Consider the following 11,549-nt stretch of genomic DNA (forward strand, 5'->3'; position numbering starts at 1 on the left):
CCCAGGTGGTCTTCACAACACAGCATGAGGGCGGGCCGGGAAACCACAGTGCGTGTGGGGGCCCTGCCGTGCAATCTAGCTCGCACCGGAGAAAATCGACTTCTAGAGTCCGGAGTCCGAGAAAAGGAGAACTATCCCTTACTTGGAGGCTACCAGAAGAAGGAGGCCACTGCTGTCGCTGCCGCAGCCACCTCCTCAGCTCGCCAACACCACTGGCAGTGTAGCCCCCATGGCACCCCAATCTGCCCCCTGCTACTAGCAGTGTAGCCCCCAGATAGCACATCCAACACTCCCTACAGTTTCAGGCAATGTAACCTCAATACCCTCCACACCTCAGGGAGCATACCACCCAGTAGTGCCTACAATCTGATGCAGCCATGGGCAGTTCAGCTCCTGATGGTGCACCCCCCAGTCACAGGCAGTGCAGCACCCAACAACGCCCCTAAACCACCCCCCACTGCCAGCATCGTAGCCCCAGATAACTCCACCCAATCCACCCCTGGCAGCAGGCAGTGCAGCAGAAGACAGCGTCCCTAATCCTTCACCAGCCACCGCAATACACGCTAGTGTACACAATCTGCCTCCCCCACCACCCCTGCCACCACGGGCAGTATAGCCCCAGATAGCCAGCCAACCTGCCCCACAGCCAGCAATGCAAACCTGGAGAGTGCCCCCAGCCAGACCACTGCCACAGGCAGGGTAGCCTCTAGCAGTGAGCCCCAATAAGACACCCAACCCTTGCCCCCAGAGGTGTACAGGGCAGACCCGGAAACTCACCTACCCCATCACATTTCTACCACTGTGGCTGAGCTGCAGTCTCCGACATCACCGACAACCACAGCGAGACGAGCCATGGTGGCACAGGTTTCAGCCTCCAGCATGTGGCGGTGCCTCTTCCTTCTAGTCTTCCAGCCCAGCAGGAGAAGCTCCTGCTGCCCACCGCCCTCCTACTGCTCTATCGCCACCACCAACCGTAGTGAGGTAGTGACCCAGGCTCCAGGCTCCATCCATCCTTCAGCCTCTATCCATCCTCCAACCTCCAGCAGGCGGAAGGTTGTGGCCTCTTCCAGTCCTCTAAACTAGGCACAGAGTAGCTCCTCCCCTCGACACAGAAGAGCCTGAAATGACCTGATGTGACCTCAGCATACTTTATATAGGAGGTTATGCAAATGCAGTTCCTGGATTACATGTTCTGATTGGACAAGAAGAAAACCTCTAGGTCTACTCTGATTGGACTTTATTTTCATGCTGTGATTGGTTGTGTTAAGACTTGCTCTTATCCAATCAGAACATGATCATAAAGTCCAGTCAGAGTAAGCCTGGAGGTTTTTTTCTCATCCGTCAAAACATGCAGTCCAGGAACCTCCGTGGGCATAACCGCAGCATATAAATGATGCTGAAAAGTGATCATGTGTTTTCAGGTTCCCGTATATTCCTGTCGAGTTGCTTGCTGCCCAACATAGAGGACTAAGAATCAGGAGTCATTGGCCGTATGCTGGAGGCTGGAGCCGGGGGAGCGCGGCTCGCCTCGCTGCAGCTGTTGGCAGCAACGGAGAGATAGCAGCGCGTCTGTAGCGGTATGAGAAGCAAGACAGTTTTGGGATAGATGGAGGGGAGTAAGGATGGTAGGTAGTGCCAAAGCGAAAAAAGGATAACTTAGCCAGAGAAGGCGTTGCAAAAAGATGGCGGCGAAAAGATGGTGGGGGAAAAAAATTTTTGGGTAGATGGAGGTGTAAAAACAGGGTGAGGAGTGGGAGGGAAGGAAGGTTTTGCAGAAAGACGGTGGGTAAAAAGTTTAAGGGTAAATGGAGGGGGAAAAGAGGGTGGCAAGTGGGAGGAGGAAAAAGAGGGAGGTGATGGGGGAAAACGGGGCGACCAGTAGGGAGAGAAGGTTTTGTGAAAAGACGGTGGGGAAAAAATACAGTGGTGGGGGGGGGGGTTTGGCTTGAGGAGCAAAAGAGGGTAGCAGGTGGGAGAAGGGAAAAGAGGGTAGCCAGCAGGAGGAAAACAAGGTTTTGTGAAAAGACAGTGGTAGAAAAGAAAGACGGTGGAGAAAGAAAAGACGGTGGGTAAAAATGTGTTTCGATAGATGGAGGGGGGAAAGAGGGTGGCGAGAGGGAGCCAGGGATAGGGGGTTGTGAAAATGACGGAAAAACTGTTTGGGGTAGATGGAGGGCAAAAAAGAGGGTGACAAGCAGGATAGGGGAAAGAAGAGCACGAGTGGTAAAGGAGAGAGACTTTGAAAAGGGGGAAAGTTTTGGGGTGTAGATGGAGGGGGAAAGAGGGAAGTGAATAGGAGTGGGGAGAAGGCTTTGTGAAAAGACGGGGGAAATGTTTTTGGGTAGATGGAGAAGGGAAAGAATGGCAAGGAGGAACAGGGTGGATGAAGGGGGAAAAGAGGGTAGTGAGCATCAGGAGTGCAGAGAAGGTTTTGGGAAAAGATGGGGGAAAATGTTTTTGCTTAGATAAAGGAGCAAAAGAGGGTGATGAGAGCGGGATGGGAAAAAGAGGGCGGCCAGGGATAAGGGGGAAAGACGGTGGGAAGAAACTGCGGAAAGGGTTTGGGTGGATGGATGGGGAAAAGGGTGTTGAGCAGGAGAGTAGAGAAGGCTTTGTGAAATGAGGGTGGGCAAAAAATGATGAAGTTTGGGGGGCAGATGGTGGAAGAAAATGGGTGGTGAGAGGGAGGGGGCCAAAGGCGGTCGGGAAAATAAGGTAGGGAAATAATGGTGGGGGACAAAGGTTTTGGGTAGATTTTTTAAATAAGATCATTTGTATTTTTGCTTTTGAGCAGTTTGAGTTCTTTATATATTTCGTGTATGAACCCTTTGCCTGATGCATAGTTTGCAAATACTTGCTTCCATTCTCTGGGTTGTTTTTTCATTTTTTAAAAGTTTTAATTTAATTTAATTTTTTTTAGACGGAGTCTTGCTCTGTCGCCCAGGTTGGAGTGCAGTGGCGCGATCTCCGCTAACTGCAAGCTCTGCCTCCTGGATTCACGCCATTTTCCTGCCTTGGCCTCCAGAGTAGCTGCGACTACAGGCCCCTGCCACCACGCCCGGACATTTTTTCGTCTTTTTAGTAGAGACAGGGTTTCACCGTGTTAGCCAGGATGTTCTCCATCTCCTGGCCTCGTGATTGGCACCCCTCAAGCTTCCCAAAGTGCTGGGTGTACAGGCGTGAGCCGCCGCTCCCGGCCTGTTTCTTCATTTTACTGATTGCTTCCTCTGCTTTGCAGAAGCTGTTATTTTTTTTTTATTTTTATTTTTTCCTGTTGCCCAGGCTGGAATGCAATGGCATGGTCTCAGCTCACTGCAAGCTCCGACTCCTGGGTTCACGCCATTCTCCAGCCTCAGCCTCCCCAGTAGCTGGGACTGCAGGTGCAGGTTACCAAGCCCAGCTAATTTTTTGTATTTTTAGTAGAGTCAGGGTTTCACCCTGTTAGCCAGGATGGTCTCAGTCTCCTGATCTCGTGATCTGCCCACCTCGGCCTCCCAAAGTGCTGGGATTACAGATGTGAGCCACTGCTCCCGGCCTGGAAACAACTTTATTTTCTAGTGTTGTATTTGTATATATACATTAATAGCCCTGAGTTTTAATAAAGTTGCTTTTAAAATATGTATCTTATTTTTCAGAAATACACCCCTAAGGCATGTGATTAGTTGGGTGTTATGTTCTTTAGTTTTTACAATTGAAGGATTGTCATTCCTTTATACAAAAAAAAAAATCAAAGGTGAATTTTTATCACATACTAGAGAAAAGAAGGCAGATACTAAATAATAAGTACCGTATGCTTCCATGTAAATAAAATTTGAAATTCCCAAGACAGAATGCATTAAACCTTCTGGGGTTGAAGTGGGGAATTTCATTGGCAAAGGTCGTGCAATAAATGTGTAGGTGAAGGGAATATTCTATATTTGATTGTGTAGGTGATTATCTAGCTTTATAAATTTGTAAAACAACTGGACTAAAATGTGTGCCTTATACGCAAATTCTATGAAATTGATTAAAACTAGTTAGGAGACAATCAGTCAATGGGAAAAGAAAGAAAAGGCACGTGAAAAAACAATGCCAATGCACTAGAATTATCTTGGATGACATTAAATATAGCCTGGCCTTCTCTTAATTCTTTTTAAAATTTGTGCAGATTTCTCAATCCTTTGATACTTTTTCCTCAACGCATCTTATATTCTTATATATGTTAATGTATGGCAACGTAAGAGAGGGCTCTCTTACAGTTGGACTGGAACAGCTTGATATTTATATCTAGAGATGCATTGGAAGCATAACACTGACAGTGACCAAGATGAAAATGGCATGTGCTAGTTACTGATTCATAATATGTTGCTTTAAGTTTAGTGCCAACTGGTCTACATCGTTGAGAATGTTTAGTTTGATGGTTTACACAACGTGGCTTAAGAAGTATATGACCAACAGTGTATGAGGGAGCCTGCTATAAAGACTTTTCTGCACTTCCCTTAAATTATTATAGTAAGCTCAAATCTTGAAGGTTCATAATATGCAGATAAAATGTGTCCGTGAGACTGAGAAAGGATCCTGAAAGACAGACTTTCAATGATTTCCTGCATTTTATTTCTGTTGTACTTTACCTTTACCTTTATTAAACACTAACAAGGTTCTTATAGGGCCTCACAGGCCTTTTTAGTTTTCCAACCTATTCATACTTGCTGCAAACCTAGTAATTTTTTGCATGATAGTATTGGGATTTTACTCTGAGGCTAGGCTTCACACTGTAAAAATAGCTTTTTGGGACGCTGTCATTTTCAGTCTTTCCATCGTGTTCCAATGTCCCAGCCACACACACACCAGATAAGATGAAAAGCAACCTCAAAAGGAAACACATCTGTACTAGATGTTTTTACCTCTTGTAAAATCTAAGGAAAATATACTAAAAATGAAGGCATCAGTAAAATAGTATCATTTTAGGTTGACCTCGAGTATTTCAACATCAGTCTAGCTTCAGAACAATACATTTGCAAGGGGAAATGGAGTACTTTGGTGTTTTTTTACACCTGTTATTTCAATTGAAATAGAAAAAAAGAACTAATTTGAACTAACTATAAATATAAAAAGATTTTATCAGTATTGAAATAAAATAACAGAAAATGCAATTGTGGGTCTGACCTCAGGAAGGATTTTAAATAGTCAATGCTACCTCTCTCATTCCCTCTTCTCTGAGCATCAGCTTTATTCTTATTCCATCTTTCTTATTTTGGCACTGACAGATACAGACTCATTCTTACAACATATACCACCAGAAGTGAAACCTTCACTCTCTCCAACTCTTGAAAAATCTGAGATACACTTTGACTATTCTCAGATCATGGATCTATTACTTGGATCAAAAAGTACTGCACAGGGAGGTAGATACTATAATCTCTGACATTACAGTTTCAAGGTTGGAGTGACAAAGGGATAGCTCCCATAAGGAGGGAGTATCATAGAAATGATATTTTCATGGTCATACTTTCGTGAACTAGGCAGACATCCCTTCATGTCAACTACATCTCTACTTTGAGCAGATAAATATCCATGCATATACAAAATTATACAGTAATATAAGCATGACTTTTCATTAAAATTTTAACCAAAACAGTCTATTTAGGTGAATAAATACCGATACAGGAGATATTTCTGCTTGAATGATCTTTACCCTTGGAGAGACATAAATAAAATAATGTCATACTTTATTATGAAATGACTATCCAGCATATTTATGTGTAAACTTTCATAATAAATTTCTTTATTGTCTAAAATAAGCACAAAAGCCCTTTTAATTAATGTCTCTTTTTAATATACAGAATAAATATAAGAAAATAGCACAAATGGTATTATGCCAGCACACAGAAATACTTTCAGTTAAAAGCCAATCCTGTATTTTGAGAACTTGACAAAATCATAATTGAAAATAGTGTATTATCTTACATGCAGATGTTGTGTAATCAGGGACATCCAAATAACTTACATCCAACTATTTCACAATTAGTCTTTGACATATTCTGTGAAGTATTACAAAATCATGCCCTCAGGAATATAAAAGCACAAAGGGAGGCAGGACTCCATATAGCCATTTATTCATTTCCTAAGGTTAGGTACAATGAGGACTGCATTTTCAGCATTATCAGGGCCATACAGACATTGGAGCTTAAGGATAAGATCCAATTTCATAGCAATCTGTTAAAATATAAGCCAGTGTAATGACCCAAATGTTCACCATAATACCATCTTGAGTGATGATGCTATGAATACAAAGGAACACTGCATCTCTAAAATAAACAACGTTTATATGACATGAGACCAATTTGATGAAAAGAAGGCAAACTGTGAATGGTAATTTTGTTTTTTTAATTGTTTTCATTGTGTGTACTCATATCTGAAAATATAGTACCATGTAATTAGAAAAGTTATAACAAAATAAAATAAGACTGGAAGCCTTAACTTTTTATATCAAATGTTTTGCACACAAATATAGCCTTTTACTGATGATTTATGGCTCCAAAATATTGGTAGCTATAATTATGCTTTGTAAAACAGAAGCTGTGAATGCCTTACTACAGAAAGACACAAAATCATTTCCTTACTCATTCACTGCTGGTAGACCCTGCGGCACAGCATTTCCTGCCCAGATACCTGATTATTAATCCAGTTTTGGGTAGGGGGTATACTAACATTAACTAACGGAGATCGGTGTTTAAACCAGTTAATGTAAAGAAATGCGTAGGAACTGAAATATTCCTTTTAAATTAACAAAAGTGTTCTTTCTAGATAGACAAAGTTACATGAGGACCAAAATGTATACCAGAAAATCATTTGATGAATATGGAATTAATAAAAGAATGTTTTGTTATATGGTTTTAGTACTTCGTTGGTGCCAGGTTAAAGACATGTGGCCCTAGATAAGATAACTCTACAGAAGAGAATTTAATTTGTTTACCTGCTTCACCAGAAATCCAACAATTAAGTCAGTGGCTCTATTTTCCAATATTCATTTCCTCCATTTTCTCATCTCTTTTTGATTGATGGTATCATTTCATTATTTTATTTTCATTGACATGGAATTCATTTGGCTAAGATGACTTTTTGACTACTTGTATATATATACATGCTTTTAAAATCAATGAACGATATTGTTTCTCTATTTCCAAGATTATCCCTCTATATTCTCTAAAGTCGATACTGTGAAACAGTCCAGATATGCGTCTAGGAATGGCAGTACAAAATACTGTAAAACTGGAAGCAACTTATTAGGTAATCAATAGGGAAAATGAAACTCAGTATAATTGACTCTAGTTAATGATGCATTTATTTTATATTTTTCTTGCATTCCTGAGATAAGTCCTGCCTGGTTATAGTATATTAGGTTTTATGTATTGCTGGATTTTGATCATTAGCATTTTGCTGAGGATTTTTTTCATCTATTTTTGTTAAAGATATTGTTCTGTGTTTTTTTTTTTTTTTGATGCTTTTGTCTGGTTTTGTTATTACGGTAATACTAGCTTCATAGAATAAACTGGGAAGTGTATTCTCTGTTTGTTTTGCAAGAGTTTGTAAATAATTGTATTAATTCAACTTTAAAAGTTTGGTAGAGGCATTCTTGGCTAGAAGATTTTGTTGCTGTTGTCATTGTTTCCCGAGGTGGTAGCTTTGATTACTAACTTAATCTCTTTACTTGATAAGATTTTATATTTCCCCTTGACTCATTTTTGCTAATTTGAATGTTTCTTAGAATTTGTCCAGTTCTTTAAAAATATCTAAATTTTAGATATAATTGTTCATAGGTACTTTTATAATAAATTTTTATTTAAGTTTAGTGTCCTTTTAAAAATTTCATTAATACTTGAATAGTTTCTCTTTCTCGTTGGTCGGTCTATTTAAATTGTGGCCACTGTTGATGTGTTCAAAGAAACAATTTTTGGCTTTGTTGAGGTTCTCAATTGTTTTTCTATTTCAGTAATTTTTATATCCCTAATACTTTCTTGTGGTTGCTGTAGTTTCAATTTGCTCTTTTTTCAGTGCCTTATGGTGGCAGGTTAGAGAATGTAATTTTTGAGTATGAGAACTACTTTTATTGCATCACACAGGAGATACGCATTCTTAAAGTATTTTCTAATTTATTTCTTCTTGGACCCATTGGTTATTTAATAGCATGTTGTTTAATTTCCACATAATTCTGAGTTTCCCAAATTTTCCTATTGCTGATTTATTATTTTACTCAATTATTGTCTGAAAATATACTTTGTATTATTCCAATGTTTAAATTCATTGAGGTCTATTTTATGGCCTGGGATATGGTATTCCTGGATAATGTTGCATGTGCACTTGAGAATCTACTGTTGTTACAGTGTTCCTTAAATATCTAATCAGTTTGGTTATGTTATAGTATTGTTCAAGTGTTGTATTTCTTTGTTGATCTTCTGCCTAGTCATTTTATCCATTTGTGAAAGTGAGTATCCAAGGCTGCAAGAAGTATGTTAAATTGTCTAATTAATCTTCATTTTTGGAGGTTTCTATGTCAATGGATTTTGAAGCCTTTCATCACACACATATATATGCTTATAATTATTTATTTTTGAGATATTGGTCCTTTTATTTTTATGAAATCTCTCTTTACCTCTGTAACCCCTTTTGTTTCAAAGTCTATTTTTTTTTTCTGATATTAATATAACAATTCCAGCTTTCTTGCGGTTACCGCCTGCATCATATAACATTTCCATCCTTTTTTTTCTATGAATTTTCATCTTCGGATCTAAAGTGTGTCTCCTGCAGACAACATGTAGACGGATCTTGTTTAATTAATTTGTTTTTCCTCCAGTCTGACAATATTTCCTTCATTTGAATATTTAAATTCATTTTCACTTGAGGTTACTAGGATAGTTAGATTTACATCCATCATTTTACTTCAGTTTTCTGTATACCTTATGTCTTTTCATCCCTCTTTTCCTCCTTTACTGCTTTCTTTTGAATTAGGTATTTTTTATAAAACATTTAATTTAAATTTAATAATTTATCTATATTTTTTCGATGTTTCCCTTGATATTTTAGGGTTTACTGTATACATCTTAACAGAATCAATTTTAGATGCATAACAATTCTAGTGATCTATGTATATATAAATTTTTCTTTTGTTCACTTTTGTATACTTTGGCTCTTCTTCTGTTTGTGCTATTATTGCTGTACACATTACATCTATATATGCTATATACCCAATAATTTATTGTTATAACTGTTACTTGATTATATGGTTTGTTGTTTTGTCCTCTCCAAAGTTCATGTTGAAACTTAATTTCAATGTGACAGCATTAAGAGCTGGAACCTGTCCTCATGGATGGTATGAGTGTCTTATAGAAGGGCTGGAGGGAATTAGGACCCTTTGCCTTTTCATCCTTTTCACCATATGAAAATACAGCATTCATCCCCTCTGGAGGATGCAGTATTCAAGGCACCTGAGCAGACATCAAACCTGCCAGCAAATTGGTCTTAAACTTCCAGCCTGCAGAACTATGAGAAATAAATTTCTTCTTTACAAATTTCTCAGTCCCTGGTATATATATGTATCAGCATGAACAGACTAACACACTTGACATAATTTTATATCTTAAAAAAAGAGATAAAAAGAAACATACTATGTATTTACAGCTTTTGTTATATTAACAGTCTTATTTATTATTTCAGGTCTTTTCATTTGTTCAGAATTTGAAACTTGTTCCTGACAACAGAAGGGCTCTTCTTAGCTGTCTTTTCCCTGGGTTATTCCTGGTAAGCTAGCTGACCTTTGTTTCAAAGCATATGTCTGTAATAAAGTGCCAGTCTCTCTTACTTGCTTTTTACCATCACTTCATTGTTGTTCAATGAAGTTGAAATTTCCTCAGACTCTTCTTTTGGGAAAAGCTTTACACTCTCTGCTGTATGTTCTGCCCCTTCCTTTGGGTAAAACTTCTGAGCTTTGGCTCTGGTGATTGCAGCAAAGAGAGCAGCATTCTCCTCTCGGAATGACAGCCCTACTTTAAGACTGGGTCACTGGGATGAGAAGTAGCCGTTGGTAATCCCAGTCTGCCAATCCTGGAATGAGCACTTTGCCTTACAAACCAGAAAGAAGGCAATCAGGGCTCAGTGTTCTCAGTGTGTTGCACCCAAACAGTCCTCATTCCATGAATTAGCCTGGCATAGTGTCAGGAACCTGTTATCCCAGCTACTCGGGGCTGAGGCAAGAGAATGGCGTGAACCTGGGAGGCAGAGCTTGCAGTCCAGTCTGGGTGATAGAGCCAGACTCTGTCTCCAAAACAAACAAACAAACAAACAAACAAAAAGCCATTTTAGGGTAAAATAAGCTTTCTCAGAACTATCACTGTACACATCTTCCTGTTTCTCTGATCCCTGTTCTCTCCTTTATTTTTAACCTTTTGTAATAGCTCTTTATGCATCTTCTCCTTCTGGGGTCATTGGAGATGTGTTCTGTCTTATTGATGTCTGTTACCACTAAGTACTTCTTATCCCTAAACAGGTAGTTTGATTTTAAGACCACCCAGACACAGACAACTCTTAAGTAAAATGCAAGCATGTGCTACTTTTCTCTACTGTACACTCATAAACTTCAAACAATTCCCTCTTCTGTCCGCATCTTCCAATAAGGATATAGACTTAGAACTTTAAAAATCAGTGGATAACCACTCTTTACTGCAAGAGTGGAATACTATATTGGATGATGATTTGGGCAAGATCACCTAAACAGAATGGATAACTTTAACTCTACCCTGTCGGTAAGTACTCACTGTGCACTCTCCTAGTAGTGTCTATTTGATAGAGAAAAGTATTAGAAGAAAAATGAACAACTTCATTGTCATGATTTCTAATATGTCATCATAAATATGAGGTCCTTCATTTCTGTTAAGTAGAAAACCAATGATGATACTGCTTAAAGAAAGATCTGTCCATGTTCATCTATATCAACAAACTTCCAGGCATTGTGCATTGGCAAATGCTGTTATTTCTGTCTTTGCCAGTGTTTAACAATGTCAGGTGATTCTACTTCTTCCCAGGCAGCATATTCTATAAAATTCTCAATGACATATTTGATACTCTGGAAAGATATTTTTATTCTTCACAGGGTAGAACATGCATTACAAATTCTGTAATCAGTAAAATACGTGCAATGAAACGGTTTCAATTTCATGTATGAATAATTTTTTGATGGTTATATAATCTAAAATGTTTGTATTTCAATTAGTGTTTTACTTAATACTTTGTATTACTCCCTTTTAATCAATCAAAAAGGAGACATTACCTGTCCAATGGAAGCTTAGCTATGTATTACCCATTGGAGACTACATTAAGGAATTCACTAGGCAATGAGTTCTAGGTGTTAAAAGGGGCATTAATTTAAAAAAGAATATTAAAGATGTGAAATTTTTAAACCCTCAGTCTTAGGTATTTCAGGATTGGTACTGGTAAACTAAAAGACATGAATAAAAAGTATAACGAAGAAAATACTGTGTTGATTGAACAGTATTTACTTTTTCCAAATGACTAAG

This window comes from Pongo abelii, chromosome 19 (assembly GCF_028885655.2).
Source record: "Pongo abelii isolate AG06213 chromosome 19, NHGRI_mPonAbe1-v2.0_pri, whole genome shotgun sequence".
NCBI lineage: Eukaryota > Metazoa > Chordata > Mammalia > Primates > Hominidae > Pongo > Pongo abelii.